Source organism: Mastigoproctus giganteus, chromosome 3 (genome assembly GCF_048544385.1).
Source record: "Mastigoproctus giganteus isolate SK-2022 chromosome 3, ASM4854438v1, whole genome shotgun sequence".
In the NCBI taxonomy this organism is placed as follows: Eukaryota; Metazoa; Arthropoda; class Arachnida; order Uropygi; family Thelyphonidae; genus Mastigoproctus; species Mastigoproctus giganteus.
The window spans coordinates 218,004,436-218,022,011 of record NC_143577.1 but is presented as its reverse complement, the minus strand read 5'-3'; the positions used below and the strand labels follow the sequence as shown (position 1 = coordinate 218,022,011).

The window sequence follows — 17,576 nt, the reverse complement described above, 5'->3', positions numbered from 1 at the left end:
CACAATAGACGACACGCTAAAAAACAGACTAAACATTTGGGGTTTTTTTTTTTTTTTTTTTTTTGAGCAGCGGATGTGAAGACAGTGAGGGGGTTGCAAGATATAGGTACACTAATCTCCCAATGAAGACTTATAATGCCGCTTCTTGTCGCTTATTTACAACTTGCAAAACATCTGTTTATACCTTTATATTTATTACTTGAATTTTATATAAGATTTCTGGTTGAATTTTTTTTTTTAATTTGGAGTCTTGAAGTGTCCCGGTTAATCTGATCCCGGTAAATCGAGTCTGCTGTATGCCAAAAAAAAATTTTTTTTTAAATCAACATAAAAACCTTGAAATTGCTTATTTATGAGACATTAAGTAACTAAAAATTCCTATGGTAACTCAATCCATTTATGAATTTAGTTTTGTTTGTATTTTTTGTTATGACACAAACAAAAAAAACATCTCTTTTTATAAAGATAATTCCACATACAATTTAACTACTGGATACTTTTTAAATCATCACTTACTGAATGTGTATTTATTAACATCTCATAAGTAAAAATTAAATATTAAAATTTCTTGTCCTGTCCATAACAAAGAGAATAAAAGAAAGCTGCAAAAAATCTAATATGTGCAGTTTGTTAGAGTGAAGTGACTTAAGAAAGATGGGCCCTTTCACCATCCTAAATAAAGAACAAAAATGTACATGCATAGTTTGACCACTAACCACCACCACAAAGATCAAACAGCACTTTTTTTTTTTTTGTAATGGGAACATTCCCAAATTCACTTACGAGGAATAGGGCTCAGCCGTAGTCAGATCTAAATCTGGACAGGTGTATCTTACATAAGAAGTATACTTAAGAGGCTCAGTATGCGATGCCTGGAAAACTGAAAACAGGGAATAAATCAGTTAAAGCAGAAATACGAAAAATTGTTTCGATGGTTACTTCCCTTGCCCTTTCCACCACATATGTGATTTTCAATAAACGAGCCACTCATAATTGCTGGAAATTGCAAATAATATTAAGTCTATATAGAAATGCACAATAAAGTTACAAAGTGGATATTAAATTCTATAAAAATATTAAGAGGTCTAACTGTTTTTTTTTGCATCAATTCAAATGCACAGACAACATTTTTGACTGAGGATATTCAATTCATAACTTGTAGGCAGATTTCATGCACCCTACTTTCAGGCTTCTGCACTTATTATATGCATATACAGATAGATTCTGGATAATTAATATTAGTATTAAAATGGCAAAACATTGAACAATGGCAGAACAAGGCAACAGAGGTGAGTATGGGCTTGGCACACCCAGGGTCCTGAGCTAGATATCATCATTTTTCTCTTCTCTCTCTTTTTCTCTCTTTCTCTCTCTCTCTCTTAGGGTAACTCGGGAATTTTTCTTTGGCTGGTGAGCATAAGCCTCAGGCTTCCTTGCACCATATAGCTAATAATAATAATAATAAAAGCTTATGTAGGAACTACTGTCAAAAAAGAAAAAGTGCTTTCTAGTTTGACATCTTACTATTTCTTCCAAACATTTATCTAATCTTTCTTTAAATTTACAAGTTCTCTGATTACAAAGCTAAATGGTAACCTGTTCCAATAGTTGATTACTCTGACTAAAAGTAGATTTTTTTTTATAATCAGTCTATAATTATCTTTCATTAATTTGAATCTATGTCCTTTTTTTTTCTTGACCTAGGAAGACTAAATGTAGAATAAATTAAGTTTGCTCACCCCCTTTTAAGCCCTTAAATATCTCAATCAGAGCCCCACACAGATGCCAAATTTTTAAACTTTGCAACTTACACAACTGGTAATGTAAGAACATCTCTTTGTGCCCATGGCTAGTTTCATAGCTCTCCTTTGTACTCCTATTAAGCAAGCTGATATGTTTTCTGAAATGAGGTTTCCATAACTGTTATAATGTTCAAGATGACTTTTACAGCTTTCTGAGAAGTTTACCTCAATATGACACATAGAACACTTCCACATGACACCCTCCAGAAATTAAAATGAATAAAGCATTAACGCAAAATAAAAATAATTGAAAAATCAATTGAACACAATTAAAAATTAATTACAAAAAGTTTAACATAAATATTAAAAACGATTTTCCTTCCTGAAGCTGACAATGCTTTTCGACCATGTGTTGTGATCACAGGAATGAAAATTACCGCATATGAGTGCGCATACATCTTAAATAGAGATTATTAGTCTTCGCACATGTGCATAAAAGACCACGAATCAGAGATTAGATATGGCCGGCGAATGTCAATAGAATTCTCGTGTAGTTTAATTTTGACGGTTTCTGAAATTAATAGTTTTGTATAATTATGCTAAACACTAAGAATTTTGGCTTTGTTGAATAAAAATGTGTGTTTCATTAATAGCATAAAAGGCTAATTCTAACACTGCTGAATGAGCATGCATCCTCACAAACTGAGGATGCATGCTGTTTAACCCGAAAATTAAAAGGAGACCGCGTGGATCCTTGGAAAGATGAGTCACAATCACCCCAAGAAATGTTGTATACCAGGTCATTTATCTGTGTTGTGAAAGAGGAAAGAACTGAGCAATTGTTTAGTATAGTGTGTAATTTCTATATTGGTCTGGCCACAATGTTAAACTCGGTATCTTTAAAGAATCTGTTAAGTGGTTTGTGCTACTGTTCAATGTATGAGAAATAAAGTATTTTTTGATACTAATATTGTTGGTTGGTGTATTTTTTTTGTATCCTATCCTTAGCTTATACCCTAATTCAGTTTATAGTCACAAGGGAGTAACCCTGTTTAAGAATTTGCTGGTTAATATCTGTATTTCTAAGCCTAAAGCATTCATTGAATATTTATAGGCACTGAGAAATTTATTAAAGATAATAGACCTGTTGTAGGTGAACGGGTGAATAGCTGTTATAATGCAGACGTATACCGGTGTTTGTTGGTTTACGATAGATGTTAAATTGGATTTTATTCGTGTCCTGAGTAAGTGTGAAATTTAGAAAATTTAATGACTTAGTATTCGCATTTTCCCTTTCCAATGTAAAATTGAGTCCAGGATCAATATTATTAAATGAATGTAAAATGTCTTGGATAGTGCTACTATCAGTAATAACAAGAACATCATCTAAATACCTCCCATAGTATGTGATACAGGGTAGAAAAGGCATCAAATGTATACATTCAATCGTTGAGATATAGACTTCCGATATTAAGCCACTTAGACTTAATCCCATTGGCAAACCAAAAATTTGTTTGTATACTTTGTCTCAAAAGGTGATATAGTTGGCTTCAAGGGTATACAAAGTATACTTTGTACACAAATACGGAAATTACATGCTATACTGAACAATCGCTCAGTTCTTTCCTCTTCCACAACACAGATAAATGACCTGGTATACAACATTTGTTGCAGTGACTGTGACTCGTCTTACCAAGGATCCACATGGTTTCCTTTGAATTTTTGGGTTAAACAGCACGGGTCCTCAGTTCGTGCTTCTTGTTTAGCAGCATCAGAATTAGCCTTTCATGCCATTAATGAAAAACACATTTTTATTCATTGAGGACAAAATACTTAGTGTCCAGCGTGATTATACAAAACTATTAATTTCAGAAACAGTCGAAATTAAATTACATGAGAATTCTCTTAACATTTGCCGACCATATCTAATCTCCGATTCATGGTCTTTTACGCACATGCACGAAGACTAATAATCTCTATTTAAGAAGCATGCTCACACATATGCAGTAATTTTCATTCCTGTGATCATGACATATGGTTGAAAAGCATTGTCAGCTTCAGGAAGGAAAACTGTTTTTCATATTTACGTTAAACTTTTTGTAATTAATTTTTAATTGTGTTCAATTGATTTTTTAATTGTTTTCAATTTATTTTAATTATTTTGCATTAATGTTTTCATTTTAATTTCTGGAGAGTGTCATACGGAAGTGTTCTACATATCATATTGAGGTAAACTGCTCTTATTCTTTTATAAATATTGAGATCAATGTAGAACATATTGAGCATCACAGCTCTGGTTTATACTATCAAATTTCTTTTCTTCTGTATTTCAGTCATGTTTATTTATTTATTTTTTTTATGCGCATTTAAAATATGCATATAGATTATCATTTATTTATTGAAGTAGATTTAAAATTTGCTGTGCACATGACTTTCATGGAATATAACAATCATATGGTTGCTTTCAGTTTCTTTGTTTTGAACAATATTAGTACCAGCATGCTTTTAAAAATGCATTTAGAATCATGCAGATTGGCTGAAGATCAATTCTTTGTTGTGAATATTGTTTTTCTTCAAATGTATTCAGGTGTCAGACACTACAAGTTGGGGGGATGGGAAAGAAATTCTTCCTGTTTACAGCTGGAGAATTTTTACTCTATTTTTATTTTCAATGAAAGCATTCTTTGCTGCTTAATGCCTTTCAAATTGACTATAAAGTCATACATTATTTCCAAAGCATATTTTATACTATAAATTGATTATGAAGTCATAATTATTGGACTTATTGGTTAATTATTGGTTTGTGCTTGCAAAACTACAGTCCAATAATGTATGTAGTTTGTGTTGGCAAAATTTAATTTTTACAATGGATATATTCTGAAGTCCTGTTCAAACTCGGGATAAATAAGAACAATATTTACTTATGTATTTACCTATTCCAAGACCTTATTTGTATTCAGGACTGTACTTAATTTACTAATGGTTAGTTAAAACAATAATTTAAACATATGAACCGCATTATTAAAACAATAAGCACAGACAAAAGATCTCAACTAAATCCGATACCAATAACATAAATGTGAGAAGAGCTTGCAATGGCAGATATCTGACAAACCAAGAATAAAAATTTTTAAAATCTTCTTCAAAGTGGGACTGTGACTTTTCAAACTATTGTCATTTAACCCATGAATATCAGAAATAATCAGCATTCATATTCCAATTTGTCCCCTTGACTACGATTCAAAAAGTCATAGTCCCACTTTGGGGAAGATTTAAAAATTTTAATTTGTGGTTTGTCAGATGTCTGTCATAGCAAGTCCTTCCTACATTTATGTTATCATTATTGGACTTCTTCAAGATATTGTCCATGTTTTAAATAATGTAGTGGACACGATTACAAGCAAATAAAAAACAACCGAAAATCAGTTCTTTCTTTAAGAAAAATGAGGTTTCAGTATCTGAGTCCTTGCAGAAATAAACTGGTGACTTTTGTTTATTTATAGCTTACATTACATCAGGGGTAGCTTACGAGACAAGCCAATGTGGCATTGGCTCAGGGCACCATACATTCAAAGAGTAACAGAAAAAAAAATTCTCTCAATCAGCAAGAAACAAATGAACAGTATAAAAAAGGAATCCTATATAGGAAATTAGGATCTGAATTTTGACTGTTGAAATAAACTTAAAGCAATTTTACCTGCTGCCTAATTGTTTGGTACATTTTGAGCCAAATAAACATAAGCAAAGCCCACTAAAGAGGTCAATTTGAATATGTACATGCTCTCTCTCCCTGCGTTCAGGATCAATCAAATCAGATGTTAAATTTAAATGCTTTCTAGATGATGTAAAAAAGTTGGCAATTGAATTGGAAACTACACCTGAATTTGAACTAACAAGAATTCACTGCAGAAAAAGAATATCTGATAATGAACACAAGACGGAGTCAGAATGTGAAAGAGAAGGAAAATTTTAGGATAAACTTTTTCAACATTTTTAGACAGCGCAATACAGTGATTGAAAGACCGGTCTGAATTGATAAAGCATAATGATCAATTCCAATATAGATTTAGAAGTACTGTGTATAGATGGTAATCAGAAAGACATTTCTGTCATTGATTCATAAAAGAATTAAAACATTTGCAAAACCATTTCAGAGGAGTTATTCTCACTGAAAATCTTGCAATTCACATGCTTACACAGTTTAATGGAATCACTGGCATATCTTTTCATGACACTGAGAATTTTTATAATGTTTCCATTATCAGTGGCCAGCTCTGAAAGAAGCTTTTTCAAAGTTAATCAAAACCTTACCTTTTTCTAGGCTGACACAAAATCAGTTCAATGGGTTGCAACCTTATCAATTGCATATACCATCACCAAAAATTTAGATCTGGATCAAATGATCCAAAGATTTGCAACTGTTGAGGCCCAAAAAGTTAAATATTTGAAGCAGAAAATTTAACGAGTATGTAATAATTAATGTTACTTGTTTATTAAATTTAAATTAAAATTATTTTTTATTTTAAAATTTTAATAAAATGAACTGAATGAAATAGACAATAAAATTATCAAAAATTTCATATCTTATTTTTTAACTGAAAAACCTTTTTTAGCTTATATGAATGGGATGGGGCTGTGGACACCAAAACAAGTTGAGTCAGAATGCCACAACCCTTTAAGCAGGCTCTGATTTGCATGGAATTTATACAAAGGAGAAAAACAGTTGAAAACTGAAGATAACAACTTGTGGAAGAAAGGGAAACATGCACATGCGAGGAGGAGGGAGTTGAGCTATCAATTGTTCTTCTATTTAATATTTTTATAAATGCGAGTTTTAAAAAAGTGATCTTTAAAGACCACCTGTGCTTTTTATGCACATAAATAATATACAGGTGACCACCGCTTAACGCTGATAATTTGTTCCGGAAAAACAGAGCACTAAGTGAATCTGTGCTACGCAAGCGCCGCATTCCCATAAGGTAACATATGTATTTGTGAGTTGCGGTCGGTGCCATAGGATATTTCCTAATCAATAATAAAAGGTAGTGAAAAGATGCACAAATATCAGTCAAAATATTTAATATTCAAATATTTGTACATATAAAATATTCTGTTACATACATATATAATTATGTGGTAATTAGTTAGTATCAGAATTAAACTTAAAATTCCAATTAAAATCATGAATTTAACTGATCTAAATTGATTTCAATTGATTTAATTTAATTGATGAATTTAATCATGAAAAATGTGTCAATTTTGGGTTATACTTTGGCCCTCTTCCTGATAAACTAAAACGGGTTTTAATTTTAAATCCTCCGCAGCGTTACCACCCAACAATAAAGTCAATCGATCCTGTGCCGCTTTAAAGCCAGGCATGTTTTTTTATTCTTTCAATATGAAACTTCTTTTAGGCATTTGTTTCCAAAAACGTCCTGCTTCATCTGCGTTAAAAACTTGTTGAGAAGTATAACACATAATAACCCTCTTCAATAATTTCAAAAAGTTCTTTTTTGAAAGTTTCAGCTCCTTGATCTGTACTTGCGGTTTATCCCTGGATTTTAAATCTATCCAACCAGCCCTTACTAGTTTTAAATGGCTCCAGTTTTTTTTTTTTTTTTTTTTAATTTAGGTGAGTTTTCTTCAGATCATTATATGGGGCTAATCTCTCTCTCTCTCTCTCTCTCTCTTTTTATAATATTTAACTTAACTGAATTCTGCATTGGATATTATCTTCAATAAAATTAGTTCAAGTCTATCCATTTTAATCCTAATAGCCAGCCTAGCCCTAGTTGCTTGCAGTGGAACAGCTGTCTTTCCCGCTGCAAAAATTAATTCTTTATTTTTTATAATTGCTCTTACAGTTAAACTTGCCAGTTCTAAATTATGGCACACATCTGCTTGTCGTTGACCGCAATCAATTCGCTTCAAAATGTCTAATTTAATTTTCAAATTCAATCTTTTTCTTACATTTGTAGTCTTCGTACTGCGTCCAGACGTTGCTTTTTTTTATTCTTATCCGCCATTATTAACTCTTTGAAAATGTAACTGCGCTGGTTGCATTAATTATGACACAACGTTCGAGTGAACTGTCCATTACACACAATGTCTCATACTATACTGAGTGATGACTAGACTTCGGATAAATGCATATAACGCAAATATGACAAGAAATATACTTGATCATTTTTTAAAATGTTGATCTCGGAACTACGTAACAAGTCACTGTACTGCAAGTAAATTAGCATGCAAGAAAATTTCACTGAGCGTGGGAAAATTTCTCAAGTCGGCATGGGACACATTTTAATGCTGTTTTGCTATTCATTTTCAAGCTTTTGACTCCACTCCATCAAATGAAACGGTTTTGTTAAATATGCCAAAAACACAATCTGTAAAAGGGCGTTATAGTAATTTGTGACAGCGTTATAGTCAGATACAGGTTATAATATAAGAACAGCGTAAAGCGAACCGCATTATAATGAGGGCCTGCTGTATTGTATTTTGCTTTTGGAACATATCTTTTCTGCAATACATGTAATATGCAAGTCAATACATATGGAGATTGAGCGGGCCATTGTTCGTTAGAGTTCTAGGAAGAACGTAACTACTACAAATAATGAGAACTTCCTGTGCTAATATAATTAACAAAAGGGGGGCTCACATCAGGTGAGTATGGGTTTGGCACACCTAGGGTTCTAAGCTCGATATCATCATTCTTCTCTTTCTTGGTGATTCCCTTCTCTCTCTCTCTCTCTCTCTCTCTCTCTCTCTCTCACAGGGTAACTTGGGAATTTTTTTGGCTGATGCAGCATAAGCCGCAGGCTTCATTGCACCATATGGCTAATAATAATAATAATAATAAAACCTGACAATATTAGATTTAAATTGTGTTAAAGCATATGCTGTAGTTCTCATTAAAAAGTGCTTTTTTGCAAAACTTTTCCAATTTATGTTAGGTGGATGCTAATCTCTTATTAAAAATTTTACATATTTTGTTTTCTAAAATCTGGCAAGTATAGAGATGCTATCTGACCACTGATTTGTCAGTGGGATAATTATCACCATCTCTAATGACAATATTCCTGTATATTTATGTTTATTTACTAATTATTTATTAATCTTATGCACATGACTGAAATATAAGCCTTGAAAGTAATGGGACAGAGAGCTTAAATCATATCATTTATTGTTTTTTTTTTAATAATCATCCAATGAACAACTTATACTTAAAAATATAATAACATTTGAAGAAAGGTTTTAAAGAAGAATTAAGACAAAACCTCTTAAGTCTAAGTCTAAACTTGTTAAGGTATTGGGAACTGTCAACAATTGAACATCACTGTGAGGCTCACCCAATCCTCAGACTCATCAATTCTGACGAAAATAAATGGATAGATAAACAGACCAATGCAAACAAGTGTGTCTGTTTAGGGCAGTGGTTTTCAACCTTTTTTTAATAATGGCACCCCCTAAGTAATTTATTTTATTTTGTGGCACCCCTACTCAATTTTCTTCCCGTTAGATCCGATTCTCTCTGTATATATATACTACGTGTGTGTGTATATATATATATATATATATATATATATATATATATATATATATATGCATGTTATAATATAAAAATTTCCACTGCTTTTAACTCATTGGTACTATATTTGATATTATATATAGTCGATTCCGGTTATTTGGGACACATCGGGACTAGTGCATTTTGGCCCAATTAAGCGGCTGCCCCAATTATCAGAAGTTTCACATAAATAGTTTGTTTATTTGGTTTTTAGGAGCATTAGCAACTAAGGCCATATTGCTCCAGGATATGCGGTGGTCATTCCCTGACCTTTCCGCATCCTCCGTATTTGGTGGTGACAGGCTCGAACCCCGGTCTAATCAAGAAGCGTGTGCTAAGCACTGCTGCTCCCCACCTGGCTACGGAGGCGCCTACATAGTTTCACTGTACAATCAAATCACGTTACGATGAACTCAACATAGTAAAGTACCGTTCACTATACGATGTGCAGTAAGCGGCGGTCGTTGTGATCACGTTTGTGAATTGAATTTTAATTCTATTAAAAGCGATTCTAATTAGCAAAAATAGGAGGAATATTATCCACAGGCTATAAAAGCAAAGATATATTAAGCATAAATTTACCCTTTATTACCTTACCAATTAAAAAATTAAATGATACAGGAAAATCGTAAGAATATACGTGATAATCGGAATAATTAATACGTACTGTAATATGTTCATACGAACTAGTTGACATTTCTGTTCACTGACATTTGTGGGTGGGGGGGGTTAAAATTTAAAACAGTAAAAAGATAAGCAATCAGTAACAAAGAACACGGCACACACAAATTGCAAGTAACACAATACGCGCAAGTGAGAAGGGTGTAACAAGTTACAAAGCTTTAAAAATAGGAATGAAGAGAAGAGCCGAAAATTAATTTTTTTTATATGATTGAAGATTTCATGGAAGTGTAAACACATTTCACCATAATAATCCACAGAATTCCAGCTGTCGGTATTATCGCAAATTCAGTAAAATCGAGTTTACTGTCTGTTTATGATAGATTTCACTAACAGAAAAGCCCAATAAACAGGTGACTGCTAATTGTTTTTATTGTTTTTTGGTTGTGACCTCCAGAATTTTGACCGAACCACGTGGTACCGTCGGAGACAATCGTAGGGAAATCTCCAGTGCTGCAGTCTCCTACCCCGATTAAACGGCATGCTGTCCCAATTAAGCGAAGTAAACCCTGGCTATTTTCTCGATTGGTTTCTGTTTTTTAAGATTTGCCCCAAATAAATGGCTGCCCCGATTAACTGGTGGCCCAAATAATTGGAATCCACTGTATATGTTATATGATAGTTATTACAATAATACAGCTATAAACAAAATTACAATTCATAATACAAATTATAACCTCGGGCCAAAATGCACTAGTCCCGATGTGTGTCCCAAATAACCGGAATGGACTGTATATATAATATCAAATATAGTACCAATGAGTTAAAAACAGTGGAAATTTTTATATTATAACACACACACACACACACACACACACACACACACACACACACACACACAGTATATATACAGAGAGAATCGGATCTAACGGGAAGAAAATTGAGTAGGGGCGCCACAAATTATAAATAAATATATAAATTTTAAAAAAATAAGTTCAAAGTAACTTAAACCTAAATTATGTGGCACCCCTGGAATGTTGCTGCGGCACCCCGGTTGAAAACCATGGTTTAGGGATATGCCTAATGAATACTTGCTACAATTATAAACATCATTTCATCATCACCACACAAATAAAAGTACTTCAATGTACATGTAGTACATTGAATGTACTACATGTCTTTTTTCATGATTTCATTATTAAATATTTTTAACTATATTCATTAATTACCCAAATTAATTATTTTTAAACAATAAAAACAATCTCACTTTTTGTTTTAAGTCCTTTTCTGAAATTCTTCCGAGCATACCAAACAGCAATTTGAAGAGCAATCCACATAATAGCAGCTACTACACCACATACAAAAGTACTTACAAAAATAGAATTTGGAGGATTTTTAGCAGCCTGAAATTAGATGACATATAGGATGTTCAAAAAAAAAAAAAAAAAATTACTATTTCTGTTACATACAATTTCTTTTTTCTTTTAAATAAAAGATTATAAATTAATACAAGTTCATATAAACAATGCATATGAACAGCTAAAACTGTAATGGTTCAATTTGCACTAATCTGTAATAAAATGGTATTATAGTTTGATTTATTGTATTTCATAAAATCTTAATAAGAGAATGAAGTTATAGTATAAGAGAAAACAAATGCCTGTGTTTTGAGAAATATGCAAGGATTTTATTCTGAACTAAGGTTAATTTATATGAACTGATTTGGGGAAAGGCTTTCCACCTGCACTAACTGTTGATGTTCTAATCTTATCATTAGCATTTTGGTAGTCAGTTACAGCCAACAGGCATTCCCCTAATTCCTCTAACCTCAGAAGAAGGGAGGAAGGATTTTTCCAAAATGTCAGATGTTAATAATAATCTTCCCCTCCCCCAAAATCAATTCATGTAAATTAGCCTTAGTTCCATGAGGATATTTATTCTTGTTAAGAATAAATATCCTCATGTGTTTCTCTATGCAGCCACATGTTTTTCTCTTATCTCATTTCTATTCTTATGTAAAATGAACAACGTGCTTCAGACTGTATGGAATTATACAAGTTGAATAATGAGTTGAAGGATTACCAAGCATTAAGCACTATTTCGTGGTTAGACAGGAGATAAAAACTGTAGTGGAGGATATCTCCCAAAAAAAGAGGGAAAATGAGGAAAGGAGGGTTGGGGGGGGGGAGATGTCTTTTCCTAATATCAACTTACTTTGTTCTGCATTGAAAGGCTGTCAGACATTCTTCAGCAATGAAAATCAAACTTAGCCTTTCCCAAACAGGCAACAATTGTTAATGCCACTGTGCTCTAATAGGAGATAACAATGATGCCACCATGTTAAGTGGAGGTGTTTGCATCACTGAGATAGTTAATCATTCCACATAACATTCTCACTGTGTTCATTGTGAATTGTAGGAACTGGAGAATTCCTTGGAATGCAAGAAAGTTTAATGTGGAAATCGATAATAAAATCTTATATACATCCTTTGACATCCATCCAATCAGAATATGTATCCAGAAACTCCTGTTTTCACAAACCACTGGACCTTTTTAGATAAACACATTCAGCCCAGTATATAAGGAAGGAAGGAAGGAAGGAAGTTGTTGTTGTTGTTGTTATTTGGTTTTTAGGAGCATTAGCAACTAAGGCCATATTGCTCCGGGATATGCGGTGGTCATTCCCTGAATGACCTTTCCGCATCCTCCGTATTTGGTGGTGACGGGCTCGAACCCCGGTCTAATCAAGAAGCGTGTGCTACGCACTGCTGCTCCTTCCCACCTGGCTACGGAGGCGCCTTGAAGGAAGGAAGGAAGGTGTGTGAGCTATGTAAATTAGTTGTTCTTATCATGGCACATAGAGCCAAGCAGAGTTTTCTTACTGTCAGACATCACATTGCTAGATTGTCCATCTGTGCAACTGCTGAACAGCCTACACCAACCAAAGTGTTATTGTGAAAGGAAGTGTGACAATACTACCACCATCTAGCAATGCCCAGGAAGACTACAGAAACTCAATGTGTGACCAGAAAGTACTTAGAAGATTAGTCGTACAATTCTGTCAGACATCCCTGTAAAGCAGCAACCAGGAGTTTAAGGCATCACAACATACAGAGCTCCGCCATCTGTTTTCAATGGAGAGAGCAGCATGTAACCCAAACATCACCAATTGCAATCAGCAGTCTTGCCTTGTATGATGCAATGAATGAGCCACACATAACAACACAATAACTGATACATAGAGTAGTGAAAACTGGTTCCATGGAGTGACTAATCTTATCACATCCTATTCTGATCAGATAGGCGTGTATGGGTGAAGAAGATGTCTGGAGAACATCTACTGCTGGAATGCACTGTGAAACAATGAAGCTTGGAGACGGTGAAGTTATGGTGTGAGGCTGTTTTTCATGGTATGGCCTATGACTTTCATTGAGAATTGACATAAGAAAATGCACTACAGTCCTACCTCACATTGAGATCATTACTAATGATATTAAGAGTAGGAGACCAGCGGAATTACTTAGCAAGTACAGGTCACTGTTGAAAAAAAGCCGTGAATTAGGGTTGAATTTGAAAGTGTCTGCAATTCTGCCCAGACACGATAGGAGGGAGTATATGATGAGAGCCTTGTCGATCAATTCGGCCCTGGAGGGATTGTGCAAGGCTCAAGGGGTAGAATTTTTTTCAGCCTGGACTGTACTTGTTAACAGGAGAGATTGCTTCTACAGGGATGGGATACACTTAAATAGAAAGGGTGCAAGAATTTTTGCTGATGCTGTCGAGGCAGTGTTAGGTGGGTCGGAAAACTGCTAGTTGGGGGGGGATACAAGGACTAATAGATTAACAGTAGCCACTGGCAGAGGTGTAAGTGATTCTTGCACTGCTTCTATTGAAATGAGCAGAAGCCTGAAAAACAAGATGCAGGATATTTCAGAGACTGCTGGGAGTCATTGCAGTACAAGTAAACACATGGGTTGTGTTAGGGTAGCTAGGAATAGAAACAGGTGCATGTATACCTGCGTGTACACCAATGCTAGGAGTTTGGTAAATAAATTTGATGAATTTGAGGTATTGCTCAAAACATCAAAGGCAGATATTGTTGGGATATCAGAGACGTGGTGTCACACAGATATAAGGAATGCGGAACTGGAATTTGGGGAATACAATGTGTATAGAAAGGATAGACAGGACAGGAGGGGAGGAGGGGTTATGCTATTAGTTAAGAAACACATACAGTCCAAGGAAGTGAAGCCAGTCGACATCGATGGACAGGGCAGTGTCGAGTCAGTTTGGTGTGACATAAGCATAGGGAAATCAAAATTGAGAGTAGGAGTGTGCTATAGGCCTAATGACTCTGATGAGTATAATAAGATATTGTACAGGGAAATAGAGTGGGCCAGTAAATCAGAGAGTCTTATAATGGGGGATTTTAATTTCCCAGATATTGACTGGAATTTGTGGATTGGTCACTCGCACACTAGCAAGGCTTTTGTGGATTTATTGGATGATTGCTTTCTACATCAGCATGTTCGTGAGGCAACAAGAGGGAGCAATACTCTTGATCTGATTATCAGTAGTGATTCTTCATGCATTAAGAATCTGCAGATAAATGAACCACTAGGTGGAAGTGATCACAGTGTGTTGAAGTGGGATTTACTCAAGGAGGTAACTACCATCAGAGGTAAAGGGAAGGGTTTTTGTTTTTGTAAAGGTGACTATGATGGTCTGAGACAGTATTTAAATTCTATACAGTGGGACCAACTGATGATGTTACCAACAGCAAACTCAAAATGGGAAGCATTCAAGGAACTATTCTTGGAGGCTACCAGTTTTACATACCAACTAAGAAATATCGTTCAAGGTTTAGGCCTAAATGGTTGTCAGATGAACTAATGAGACATGTGGCAGAGAAGAAAAATGCATGGGATACATACAAATTAATGGGTGACATGGAAGCCTATGACAGATATAAGTTGGTCTGTAACCAAGTCACAAAGGAGATTAGGCAGGCAAAGGCAGACTACGAAAAATCCTTGGCAAAGGATGCAAAGAAAAACAGAAAAGAGTTCTTTACCTATTTAAACTCAAGAAGGAAAGGGATGAATCAGATTGGTCCACTGGATATTGATGGTTCAACAGTTGAGGATCCTGCTCAGGTGGCTAACAATCTAAACGAGTATTTTGCATCTACATTCACGCATGAGGAGTTATACAGGAAGGAGAATGATGTAGGTAAAGTAAACATTGGCAGTGAGCTGGATGATTTTGTAATAACTGAGAGGAAAGTGGAGGAGAGATTGTTGAGGATAAACATAAAAAAAACACCTGGGGTGGATGGAATCTATCCAGTTATATTAAAGGAGGCAGCAAAGGAAGTAAGCAAACCCCTAGCCATAATTATGAGAGCTTCTTTGGACTCAGGGGAGGTACCCATAGACTGGAGATGTGCAAATGTAACCCCAATTCACAAAGGAGGATCAAAGGCTGACACAAGTAATTATAGACCTGTTAGTTTAACTTCTGTTCCAGGTAAATTAATGGAGGCACTGGTTAAAGAAGCACTGCAGGATCATCTAGACAAGAATTCAGTTATAGCTCAGACGCAGCATGGTTTTGTTAAGGGCAGGTCTTGCCTGACCAATTTGATTGGATACTATGATGTAGTCACAAAAGAACTGGATGCAGGGAATAACTTTGATATTATATATTTGGATCTTAGAAAGGCTTTTGATACTGTTGCACATGGAAGACTGCTGCACATATTGGAGCAGTGTGGCATTGGAGGCAAATTGCTGCTATGGATAAGGGGATGGTTGAGTGGCAGAAGACAGAGAGTGGTAATCAATGGACACTGCTCAACGTGGACTAATGTTATTAGTGGAGTTCCTCAGGGTTCCGTGTTGGGTCCGTTGTTGTTTTCGGTGTTTATGAATGATATTGATGATGGGATATCAAGTTTAATGTCCAAGTTTGCAGATGATACAAAGGTTGGCAGGGTTGTTAAGGACACTACTGACGCTATGCTGCTGCAACAGGATCTGGAAAGGTTGAACAGATGGGCTCAGAGGTGGCAAATGAAGTTTAACATTGACAAATGTAAAGTACTACATATGGGAAACAGTAACCCCAGAGCAATATATCAACTCTGCGGTACTACACTGACAGTGGTGGAGAATGAAAAGGACCTGGGGGTAATTGTGCAGGCAGATATGAAGTTCTCTGAGCAGTGCAGACGAGCTGCAAGAGTAGCTCATGGTGTCTTGTCAATGATATACAGGAATTTCTCTAGCAGGGATAAGGAGGTGATTATTCCCTTGTATAAGGCAATAGTTAGGCCACATCTTGAGTACTGTATACAGGTCTGGAGGCCTCATTTCAAGAAGGATGTAGGGCTGCTGGAACGGGTACAGAGAAGGGCAGCAAGATTAGTGAATGGAACAAAGGGTTGCTCTTACGAAGAAAGGCTTAAGTTTTGCAAATTACAGAGTCTGGAGACTAGGCACCGGCGAGGTGATCTGATAGAGGTGTATAAGGCTTTGAATGGTTTGAGCATGCTCAATGCCAATGGGATTCTTCATCTTGCTCAAAATAATCACCTCAGAGGGCATAAATTCAAATTGAGGAAGGACGGATGTCGGATAGATGTGCAGAAATTTGCCTTTGGCCAGCGGGTGGTTGGTTGGTGGAACCGGCTTCCGTCACTTGTTGTTGAAGTTGATAGCCTAATCAAATTTAAGGCTCAATTGGACAGGTATTTCGAACGAACGGAGGGGTGACATGGGAGTGGTGTGTGTGTGTGTGTTTTTTTTTTTGGCTGATGCTGAATAAGCTTGCTTTCTTGCATCATATGCCTCTACTAATGCTAATGCAATAAGTCTGCAAGAAACAAGTTACAATTCTAACCTTCTATTGCATGAGCCAAAATAAACCTAGTTATGTGTGTGGTAGTATTATAGATGTTTAAAGGCATAAGGACAACTTAGCCTCAAGTGCACCTATTCAAATATTAGGAAATGCATACTGAAATTCAGTCTCACTTGACAGAAAAGTTAATATAGATGGATTTATTTAAGGTAAAGCTCATCTAGATTTGAACCATTTCCCAGTAGACGGATAAGTGACAAAGGTTCTTGCAGTTGCACCAGAGAGCAAAAACCAGTGTCTCTGATATGGGAATAATACATAGAGTCTAAAAGGATATGTCTAACTGTAAGTTGTGATGAACAGTGCATGCATAGAGGAGGATCATTCCCAAAGGGTAGAAATAAGTGGGTGAGATGTGTGTGTGCCCTAACCTTACTAATATTACTTATTGTTTATTTTGCCTGAAGCCAGAGTTCCATAGTTGTGGTTCAAATTTGATTTGGAATAATTTATTGTTCATATGTGACTGCCCAATATTTCCAGATTTCCTGACACATATCTATTAGATGCATGTCAGGAAATCTGTATAAGATACTTGGTAAGATTAAGGTGATGTGTGTTTGGTTTCTTCATCTACATTCTCATTACCTTTGATCCAGCATGACCTGGAATACAGTATGACTGTCATCCTGCAAAATATTTAGACAAGACAACTGGATTTGTTTTACTATGGAATGTGAGGTTGATAATTTATTACCCACTGCAGATACCACACTCAT

At 35.2% G+C, this 17,576-nt stretch overlaps 1 long non-coding RNA gene across 1 annotated transcript in view; it reads right to left on the bottom strand.

Moving 5' to 3' along the window:
• LOC150088724 (uncharacterized) overlaps positions 1-17,576 on the bottom strand; it is a 43,808-nt gene that overhangs the window by 10,762 nt on the left and 15,470 nt on the right. Inside the window, exon 2 of the long non-coding RNA XR_016546805.1 lies at positions 11,201-11,336. This is a non-coding gene — a long non-coding RNA (uncharacterized LOC150088724). The remainder of the gene's footprint in view (positions 1-11,200; positions 11,337-17,576) is intronic.